Here is a 12,068-nt window from a genome sequence, read left to right as displayed (position 1 = left end):
TTGCAATCCTCTCTTCAATCCTCATCTACTAGTAAGCTTTATTTTCATTTCCCCCAATTTCGTTTCGGGTCTTATCTTTTTAGGGTTTCGAATTGAGGACTAATTTATGTGTTTTTGTTGTTCTTATAGGTGAAGAATATGAAGATGAGTTAGGAGACTCATATATTGTGGAAGATGATGCATAATTTCGGTCTATAGGATCTTTCTCAAGTTTATTTTGCTCTCTTTCTAGCTTAAGGTAACTATTCCGAGTTACTCGACGAAATAATGTCACATTAGTGTTGTTTATGATGTGTTGGATGCTTATGTGATTAATAACATTTTACCTTTAATTTTCACATGAATTGTTGTTGTTAAAGTTTGTTAAATATGTTGTTTTTCACATGTTTAAGTGTTGAAACGAAATGAATATTGTTGAATGTTGCTTGAAAGGGATGTTGTATTAATGTTGGAACAAATTGCAAATGGAGACTTGTGTTGACCGAGAGAACCGAACCAAAACAGCCCGGTTCAGGCCCGGTTCAGGCCCGATCTGCCCCGGTTCATGGCCCGTTGTGTGGGTCGGGTCTTGGGTCTATTGTTTGATGTTTTGGGTCTTTTGTTTGCGTATTTATGTATTTTGGTATTTTTGGCATGTGGGTAATCATTATTATGCGAGAATTTAATTGAATTGGATATTTTGTAAGTTGGAATATATTTCCTTATGTTGATAGTTTTTCACATGATAGAAATTGAAAATGGCATGAGAATGATATTGTGATGAATTTTGTGACTTGGGCCAAAGTAGGCCAAGACTCTGAGCTGGGCCAATTTGACCAAATGAGTTTGGTCAAGCTAGGTTTAAACCGGTCAGCCTCGATTTGACCGATGACCCGTCGCGGGACTAGGGTCGAGGATTTGTCTTTGAGTATGATTGTCTTTTCATATGTTGGTTGTTGGATGAATTCGTTGCCTTATACTTGAGTCTTCTTGCCTTGTTGCCATTTTAGCTTGTTCTCATGAATTATGAGATTAACGGTTCGCTGAGTTTTGGATTACTAATGAGATTGTGGATATTGTTGGATTGTCAGCTGAATTTACATTTTTGTAGTCTTTCACAAGGAAGGATGTTATCCTAGAGTCCTTGATTTGAGTATAAGTATTTATGTTGCCAGTTTGGACTCTTTGCCCCTCTTATGGTTAAGTGGGTGTCCTACTTGTCTTGTGTGGTGTTGGTATCTTAGACCATCGTCATAGATAGGCCCATATAGTCTTTGACGAGTGTATGTTCACCGCTTAATAGCCTTTAATTTGTGTCTTAGCTTGGTGGGTTTAGATCCAAGTTAGGGTATGACTTCCTGACGTACACTTAGAAGTATGTAGTCAGCTTAAGTACTAGCCAACCCTTTGGTGGACTCCTTAGGGGTACTCATGTGTTGTTATCATGGGTCTTGGATGCGGTAGTTTTCCGCATGTCGCTAGGTCTGCGCAAGTTTAGGACTAGGGTGTTTACCTTACCTCGTGGTATAGACTCGAGTTACAGAGTGACTATTGACTGTACTAGGAACTTATGCCGGTCTCTAGATATATTGTCCTTTCTTGTTTGATGATTCTATGAATCATAGAAGGTGAGATGCAAGCCGACTATGGTTGATAGAGTTTGGATTCCTGGATGTTATGTGATTCACATGATAGTGTAGTATGAGTCGGTCTAGTATTCACATGTTAGGACTATGTGTTGTTATATTGTTGTTCACATGGTAAGCACGATTGTCTAGCATCTATATGCTAAGGCTATGTGTTATTCATATTCATATTCTTATGTTTACATGTTATATTAATTATGACATTTCGTGGATGGGAGAACTCGGAGTTACTCCCCACTGACTGTGGCTTTCGTATTTGTATAAAATGCGATCGACAGGTATGGTGATGCTTATATGGGGTTCATGGATGAGCTAGCGAGCAAAGTAACCTTGGGACTTACGTAGATTTGGTTTTATTTGTAGAGACTCTTATACGAGTTTTTTTTTTATGTCACATACATTTTAGGGACATATGTCTCCCTCTTTACATTTGGTTGTATAACTTTGCTATTCGCGACTTTAGCGATGGTTATGTTATTGTGGACAAGGCCCTCGGGAACTGCGTCCGCGGGATCCACACTAGGCATAATCGACTCGAGGTTCTTTCGAATCGAATTAAGACAAATTAGAGTCGCCACCAAGTTTTTTGGGAACTTGGAACCGTTCAAGTCAACTTTACACCTTTCATCGAAAAGCATAAAGCCAATCGACTACGAGTGATTAAAGATAAAGACTTGTACCCTATATCACTCGATTTGAATGACTCTCGTAATCCAATGGTATTTAGACGGATCCACAAACCATAGATCTTGAGTAAAGGGTGAGGGTACGTGTTAGAAAGCCCACAAGGACACCTAACCCCGCCCGTCGATAACGGCCTCTACTAAGTCAAGTATCAGATTTCAAACAAGGTCATAGCTACTACGATATATGATATGCAAACATCGTTTTAAACCCTAACATGTGACAACAATTTCTATGTCGTTTTAGATGCAACTAAACTAACTTTGTCAAAGTTGTAATTTAGCATGTGGGTTGATTAATCTAACAACATACAAAGCAAAGCAAACAAGGCTTAAGGGGGAATGGGGGAGCCGTGGGATCTACCTATTACAAACCAGGCATTTCATGCCGACACAACAATAAATTAAAGATACAACTCGATCTAAATACAATTGCTACATACGACACCATACACGACACATGGCCATTCGGCCTAGGAAAACGGGCACAAAGGGGTGGCCCACGGCTCACATGACTCACGGCCTTGGGTCACTCCTCGTAATGTGTGCTTTCACTTAATCTTATCGAATTAGACATTGGGTCACGAACCAAAGCATGCATTAGCATAAACCGGGCTATGTTGCTTTAAACAACATGCGATTTACTACGCTCTCACTTGCATTGGGGCACAACCATCTAACCAAACAAGACTAAGGTTTTTAGAAGAGGTTTTGACTCGATAAAAGAAAACTAACTTGAAAATTACAACTCGATAACAAACGATAAATTACAAGCGACAAAACAAATAAAGAACGAACGATGCAAAAACAAACGAAACAAGAAAGGCCAAAGGCCACGTCCAAACTTAGGTCCTAGGTCAGGTTCATTAGGTTAGATAGATGATTGCGAAACGGGATAGGAAAGTTAGAAAACGAATTAGAAACAACGTCGATCGATTGGAAGGATGTCGCGCAAAGGTGTATTCTACACGGCTTAAAAGGGGTCAAATTAGGTCAAGTCTGCTAATTAAGTTAACTCATCGAGTGTTAATAAGAAGGTGCTAATCACGCACTCTTATACTAGCGAGAAATTTGGTGAAAGAGAGAGATGCGTTCATTAAGTTACAGAATTGTTAATCGGTTTTTAAAGCTATGTCGATGTACCCTAATGTGTCTAATTAGGTTATCAAATTGATCTAATGTCATCTAAATGAGTTATATGTTAACAATCAGAGGTCATACTAACATGTGACGGGTCCTAAGATGGGTCGAATCACACGAGAGAAGAGGAGATGTCAAAAGCGAAGAACGAAGTTAAAATTTGTTTTATTAATGCCCTACCTTGAACACGAGGATATGTAAATGAGACGGGGGTGTACGACCGACTGATGTAGCGGTTTCTTTCCCATCTCAAGTCAACGCGGGTGTTCATGGTGGTACTTTAACTCATACTCGGACTAAACTAGTTTCGTAGTTAATTAGAACAATCGATAAAAAAAAACGATAAACAAACAAAAACAAACTATAAAAAAACAAACATAAAAAAACGAAATAAAAGGGAGAAAGAAAAGGATTTGATGCACCCTCAACATACATGTATCGTTGACACCGTCTTGGGTCGTAATCGATGGTAGATTTTATCTCGAGAGGCCGTCGTCGACGAAGAAACAAAGCAAACACGCGTTTTTTATCGAATCTGGACAGCAACTTTCAAACAGCGATTTCTCCCTCGTTTCACGATGAAAATTCGATTTAAAAGATGTTTTGAAAACTAGAAAGAGAGGAGAACAGAGATATTAAAGCAACCCCTGCTCGTTTTGAGTTATTGGGCACGAAAACTGAGCACGAACAGAACTGGACAGACAGGAACAAACCGCGAAAACAGAGCGTATAACACTCTGTTTTTCGAGGGATTTCGTGTACTCTCAAGGGCAATTTGGCTCGTAAATATTTGTCTAATGTGTAGATGGATGTTATATGGTTAATTAGGAACAAGAAACTCGAGTTTTGATGGAGGTTTGAAGGAGGAACGAATTGTTTTTCGAAGAGGACACACAAACTGTTTCAGTTTGGATGTCGGTTTTGTGGAGGGTTTTTGAGAGGCAATTAGGGTTTGTTTCTGAGGTTTAAAGCTTGTGAGTGAAGGTAGGATGTATGGAGAACTTAGAGGAATGAATGTATGGTGAAGGGTGGGTATTTATAGGGAGTTAAAGTAGGGTAAAAGGGAGGAGAGGCAGACGGGCTCGGCTGAGCATAGCTGTTGTCCAGCAGCTTTTGGGGGGTTTTCTAGGGTTCGTATGGGGGGTTTTCTTGGTGGTTAAGGTAAGGTAATATGGGTAGGATATTAGGGTATGGGTTAGGGTTAATGGGCACGGGTTTTGGTGGTATTTGGAGCGGGTTTTGGACTCGGGATTGAGCTGCAAAACAGGAGGGCTGCTTGGTGTTTTGCGCGGGCTGTTGGGGGTGATTTGGGACGGGATTTGGGCCATGGTTATGGGGTTCGAACTGGGGTTGGATGGGTAGAGGCTTAGGTTGGTTAGTGTACTCGATATTCGTGCCAACTCGCAAAGAAAAAGGGCTCAAAAACCGAGCTAAAAATCGAGCTCAAAAACACATGTTCAAAACGAGTTCTTTTCGATTTTCAAATCGATTTTTCAAATCTAATAACACATTAAAATAAATGATTTTTCAAACCAAATATACTCATAAAATGATTTTTCAAATCAAATATTTATTTTATTTTCAATAAAATAAACTTGGGAAAATAAATTCAAAATAAAATAAATTGAATTCACGTAAAAAAACCATAATTTAAATATCATTTAAATTAATAAAATGAACTCACTAAAAAAAACATTAACTTAAATATCATTTAAATTAATAAAATACTTCATCGACGACGCCCATTCTACATCGTAAAACGAACCCAAATAATGACAATGACAACTAATAAATACATGTGTCCTATCATCATCGGGTGTTTGTCGGGTTCTCTATAAATTCCAATATCGACGGATACGGGTATCTACAGAGCCCCCACTTTGACTGAGGCTTGGACAAGGCGAAAGTCAAAGTATACCCCAGGTCCCTCTCGACCTGAGGATTCTTCGGGTCGTTTATAGTCCATTAGACTTGCGTATATAAGCTCGCCAGCCATAAGAAGAGATCATACCTGAAACTTCGTTGGGGATTGCCTCTTGCTTCTGTTGTGTCAAGTTGTCATCGTTGGTCATCGACCCATAAAACTGCATGTATGGTGGATTGAGCCTTATCCTTAGGCGCCTACGTATCCGTTTCTCGACGCATCAAACCCGCGTCGTAGTTCGGAATCGCCGACACATGCCCAAGGTTTATCATCTGCTGGCATTTGTCCAAAATTCATCATCTGTTGACATTTGCCCAAAATTTATCATCTGCTGGCGCTTGTCCGAATGGGACGGGACCTTCCGAGGAGGTTGCCGCCACTCTCATCATTTGCTTTCAGCTACGGAATTCTCCCATTTCATACTCTTGTATTGAATTGAATTCTTGGTGGATATCATCCTTTACATCTTGGTAATGGTCTCTGAAGCCCACGGCTTCAGAGCCCCCAGTTTGTGATGGCTCTAAAGTCGAAGACTTTAGAGCCCCCAGTTGAAGCATATCCTGCTGCATTTCAAACACAAAAACGTACTAGCAATAATCATCACATAAGCACATTTGGATCATCGATTCTAAAATTAGATCATTTGAAAGATTGGGTCATCGACCCGAAAATAGAATTTGAAAATTTTGAGTAATTGGGTCATCGACCCGAATTTTGAATTTGACATCACTTGGAATGTTGGGCCATCGACCCGAGGTTTGAAGTTGAAGTATTGGAATGCTGGGTCGTCGACCTAAAATTAAATTTGAATGATCGGGTCATCGACCAAATTTGAACAAGTTGAAAATTTTGAATAATTGGGCCATCGACCCAAATTTTGAATTTGAAATGAATCCCTTGGATGTTGGGTCGTCGACCCAAAATTTGATGCAAAAAGTTTTTGAAATTTCGGAATTCTGAAATCTTTGGCATTTTGAAATCGAACCTTGACGGGTGAGCAAGAAATACGACTCAGACACTCTGTATGACCCGTAAACAACGTGGGCGTAGCCCGCTACAGTAAAACAAAAAGGAAAATAAAACCGCAAGTGTGCACGAGTTTAAATTCAATTATGGACTTGTTGGGGATAAAAATGTAAATTTGCCATTCTGGCGCCAAAAGATGGCAAACGGGAATCACAAGGCCATCGGACATGAGACGGAGATATCCGCATGGGCGTGCTCCCGAGGGCACATGGGAATCAAGATCACTTGACATTGACAAGGTGGATTAAACTTACGGAGCAACAACGTTGGCTTCGCCCAGACACTAAACACGGACTCATTTTATGAGAACACTTAGACATCACACATCACTCTTGTTGGGAACATTCTGTCACTCTTCTCCTCACCTCCTTTCTTTTCAGCGAGTTTTCATCATTTCTTGCCACCGCCTTCTTTCCTTTCAACGGGCTTTTACTATTTTTCTTCCACGCCTTCATTCTTTTCAGCGGGTTTTTCATATTTTCTGTTCCTAACACAAACCCACATCTATCTGACTCAGCATCTTTGCCTACACCGTTAGATAAAGCTCATTCCGAGACTTGACATTACTCATCTGAACCTATATCCTTATCCTAGCCTACATCGAGTGCTAAGACCGACTCAAACAAAGGTGGCTTCATTTGGTCTTGGTTAAGACCCGTAAGAAACCGACAAGATGACAACTTGGTTGATGAGTGGATTGAATCCCTTATTCTGAAGGACTGCCTACGTATTCGCGTGGAGCGAAATCAAATCCGACGTAGTTCGATCAAGGTGCATAAACTTGGCATATTGATTGTGTGTACACACTCGAAGGTTTCACCTAAGGTATCATGTTGTATCCCATTCTAGCCTGTAAGGTACCGTTAAATCCCGTGTCTAGGGTTGGTACAAAAGGTTGTGGTTCTTTGGGATGTGGAGCTTGGCAAAAAACGGCTTGAATAGTGGACCGTCATTCTGAAGGTTCATTTTATGGTGCTAAGGCCAATGGCTATGGCTTTGATGTGGATGGAGATGGTGTCTCAGGTTTGATGAAACCCGAGTGCAAATAGGTCGGGAAACGATGTGGGTTCAAATTTCCATGTCTGGACCCTAAAGGCTGGGTGTAACAACACAAGCGGAATAATTCTCAAAATTCTCGACTATCCCTTTGTAACTGTATCGTGAAGGACTTAGAGGGTAAAGAGGTTACTACTTAAGCTTTTGGGCTTCGCCCATTGAACTTCAACTATGGGTACTTGACTTGACTTCTGGCTTCCGTAACTTCGACATTCAACCAAAAAGCATTCCGCAATAACTTCAACATCTTTTTTCCTTTTTTCTTTTTCTTTCATCTTTTTTTCATTTTTCTTTTTTTTTCATTTTTTTTTTTCATTCTTCCAATTTTTCTCTTTTTCTCATTTTTCATTCTTTTTCATTTTTTTTCTCTCCTTGAAAATGATCCTCTATTCATTCTCTTAGTCATAAATGGATACACCTTGAAAACTGGGCTTCGCCAACTAATTTGGGTAGGAACTAAAAATTCCTTGTTAGAACGGGTTGATATCTTCTCTCTTCGAGATGGGATGATTTTGTTGGGGAAAAGGCTTGCCTTCCGTCATCGATAGGGAAACCAGGAGCTAGTCCGGGTTCATCATAGAATCATCTAAAGGCTTGTGTTAAGCATTGGTTTTGATGGAGGTTTTCTACCGCCAGACATGGAATAGGTAAAGGAATCAAACACAGGATCCTAGTGTACCTTATATTTTGAAACGGGACATATTTCTACCCCAGGGATGCCTTTGAGTGTGTTGTGCATTTTATCATGTTTCGGAATGATTGAGGATTGGAAACAAGACATATTTGGAAACGAAACTGCAACTCTTTATTGGAATGAGAAATGCTTAACAGACTCGAAGAAACGATTCCTAGGACATATCCTAGGTCATCGCGGAACAAACGACTCAAATTCAAAAAAAAGAAAGTTCTAGACTCGACTCGACTAAGATAAGAAAACAGATCCCGACTCATAATTTTCAAATCTGGTCTTGAGCTTTCTCTTGTTCAACTGTCAGCTTAGATGCCCGGCTCTGGTCCTCGATCCCTATGATGGTCTGCCTCCATCCCGAGGTAGTCCTCTGAGGATCTACGCCAGTGATGAAGGTTGGTGAATCAAATTGTCTTTTATTAACTTCGTTAACGAGAGGAGTACATTCTAGAGCAAGACTCCCGACTTGAATTTCATTCTTCGGGTTTGGCAAGAATTCACAGCAATCCACAAATATTTTCCCGATAAACACCCCTTTCAAGTGACCTGGGCGGATAAGATGGGAATAATCGACATTGTCTTCGACAGAAACAAAGTTAGTGTGATCGCCAAATGGATTGGTGATGTTATTGGGTTTAACAGTTGGGATCGGGAGTGTTCCATTCTCGATCATATCTTGGATTTCGTGCTTCAGTCGATAACACCTTTTAGTATCATGGCCTTTCCCTTGATGAAAGGCACAGTAGGCATTTGGTTTATACCTTTACCTTGTTGATCAGCGGGAGGGTTCGGAGTTGGACCAATAGGCTTCAGCTTTCCTTGGGCTATGAGCCTTTGGAGAGCGTATGCATAAGTGCATCCGATATCGGTGAATGCCCTAGATGTTTGGCGCTGCGACTTCTTCGATTGCCCTTCTAAGAGATTGATGGTTTCATCAATATGGGTCGTTGCTGGGGCCTTGGCCTTAGACGATGAGGCCCCTTGGTACCCTTTCGGCTTTTCAGCCTCTGCCCTAATGACATCATCTTCTACCTTTATCCCGATTCTTATCAATTATTTGAAAGAGCCAAAATTCTGGTATTTCAGAGCATTGCAGTAAATAGGTCGTAGATTCTTTACGAACTTATCTACCATTTCAACTTCATCAGGCTTCTTGGCTAGTTTCACGCTTTCAGCGCGCCATCTTGCAAGGAATTCAGTAAAGCCTTCTTTTTCTTTCTGTGTCATCACCTCCAAAGTCCTTATGTTGGTTTGAATCTCAACATTGTCAGCATAGTGCTTACAGAACTCCACCGTAATATCTTCGAAAGTGGGGAAGTTCTTAAGGTCAAGATTATAGAACCACGCCTTCGGGTGTTCATCCGAGAGATTGGGCAAAAATTTCGGGAGAGCATGTCAGCAAGTACTCCCTTCAGTGCTAAGTACCCTTTATAGGCCTTAACATGGTGGATCGGATCTTCGGTGCCCTTGAACTTTGGGATGTCAAGTGAGTACCATGTTCGTGGGCAACTTATCCCGAATCGGGCATAGGCCCTAGCATTCTCATAGTGAATGTTCTTCCCCTGGGAGAGTTTCAAACGGTCTTCGATGAACTTGAACCGTTTCTCCAGATCAGTCAGAGGTGGAGTAGACGAAGAGGAATCTTCACCCAGCTTGGATTCGATCACATCCATTCTGGTCATCATGAGGTTCACGGCCTCAGTGAGTTTGTTAACAGCATCTTCCATTGCTTGACGTCGGGTTTTGGGCGGCCTTTCTACAAGAAAACCCCGAACCGAGTCAATATTTAAAGTAAGAGCCCCTGCACACTTAAGGACACGACACCAACTTGACTCAAGCAAAGACTCGACTTGAGACTGACTAACCAAAGGTTCGACTCACGGTTGGATTTAGACCTTGATTCATTTTAGACTCGACAAGACGACATGACTCAAGCTGTCATAGCTCGATTCTAAACTGGACTCGGTGTGACTAAACCCGTGATTGGACCAACATAGTCCTTAGGTTCGGGTGAAACGTCCTAAAGGGCCTAGCTTGGACGTGTCTGTGGACTATCCTAGACCAAATGGTCGACCAACATGACTCAAAGCCCAAGAGGTGAGCTTGGGTGACCCAACAGGGTCATGTTCTAGACTCTTAGAACGAAACACACCCGGCCTAACACGGCCATGACCCGGACACGACTCGACGCATTTCATGCTTGGTTGAGGTTCGAGAGGCATTTTGGATTGATTTTGAAAAACGAAGGATGGATTTGAAAATGAGATTTGAAATGGGCAGCATGCCGGCTATAAAAGCTCATTTTGGCCGAAATTTCTAGTCCTATTTGGGCAGCATTCCGCGTTTTGAAAATCATGCTAAGTTTGAAAGTAAGTTGTTCAAAAGTTCGGTTTTGTAATGGACATGGAAAATTTTGAAAAGACTCGGGAAAACACCTTGCACATTGTCATTCTCATGTTATAAGGATGTATGCTCCTAGACATCTCTAAGTCTCGGCAAGTCTTCTATAAGAAGGTCTATGCCCTCCATCCTTTAGCGGTCTTATAGAGCAAGGGCCTTAAGGTAAAGTACCTAGAAGAGCGTCCCCACCATCAAGAACCACGCGAGGTGAAGTGGAAGCGAGCAATGTGCAGCTTCCTAACATAGTGGGACGTCGCCCCCCACGCATCACAAAGAAACGCTGGGACGGCCCGGGAAAATCCTTAAGGGTTTATGCATGAATCGTAGCACTATGTGTAATGTTTTACTTTCCAACACTTTCTTTTCAAGTTTCACCTCGGAGGAAAAGACCCTAGAAACAAAGTGTAACTAGTCCTCTTTTCCCCAATGAGTCGCCAAATCGTGGACAAGGCCCTCGGGATCTGCGTCCGCGGGATCCACACTAGGCATAATCGACTCGAGGTTCTTTCGAATCGAATTAAGACAAATTAGAGTCGCCACCAAGTTTTTTGGGAACTTGGAACCGTTCAAGTCAACTTTACACCTTTCATCGAAAAGCATAAAGCCAATCGACTACGAGTGATTAAAGATAAAGACTTGTACCCTATATCACTCGATTTGAATGACTCTCGTAATCCAATGGTATTTAGACGGATCCACAAACCATAGATCTTGAGTAAGGGGTGAGGGTACGTGTTAGGAAGCCCACAAGGACACCTAACCCCGCCCGTCGATAACGGCCTCTACTAAGTCAAGTATCAGATTTCAAACAAGGTCATAGCTACTACGATATATGATATGCAAACATCGTTTTAAACCCTAACATGTGACAACAATTTCTATGTCGTTTTAGATGCAACTAAACTAACTTTGTCAAAGTTGTAATTTATCATGTGGGTTGATTAATCTAACAACATACAAAGCAAAGCAAACAAGGCTTAAGGGGGAATGGGGGAGCCGTGGGATCTACCTATTACAAACCAGGCATTTCATGCCGACACAACAATAAATTAAAGATACAACTCGATCTAAATACAATTGCTACATACGACACCATACACGACACATGGCCATTCGGCCTAGGAAAACGGGCACAAAGGGGTGGCCCACGGCTCACATGACTCACGGCCTTGGGTCACTCCTCGTAATGTGTGCTTTCACTTAATCTTATCGAATTAGACATTGGGTCACGCACCAAAGCATGCATTAGCATAAACCGGGCCATGTTGCTTTAAACAACATGCGATTTACTACGCTCTCACTTGCATTGGGGCACAACCATCTAACCAAACAAGACTAAGGTTTTTAGAAGAGGTTTTGACTCGATAAAAGAAAACTAACTTGAAAATTACAACTCGATAACAAACGATAAATTACAAGCGACAAAACAAATAAAGAACGAACGATGCAAAAACAAACGAAACAAGAAAGGCCAAAGGCCACGTCCAAACTTAGGTCCTAGGTCAGGTTCATTAGGTTAGATAGAT

Source organism: Silene latifolia, chromosome Y (genome assembly GCF_048544455.1).
Source record: "Silene latifolia isolate original U9 population chromosome Y, ASM4854445v1, whole genome shotgun sequence".
NCBI lineage: Eukaryota > Viridiplantae > Streptophyta > Magnoliopsida > Caryophyllales > Caryophyllaceae > Silene > Silene latifolia.
The sequence above is the reverse complement of the archived record's forward strand: the minus strand, read 5'-3'. Positions refer to the sequence as shown.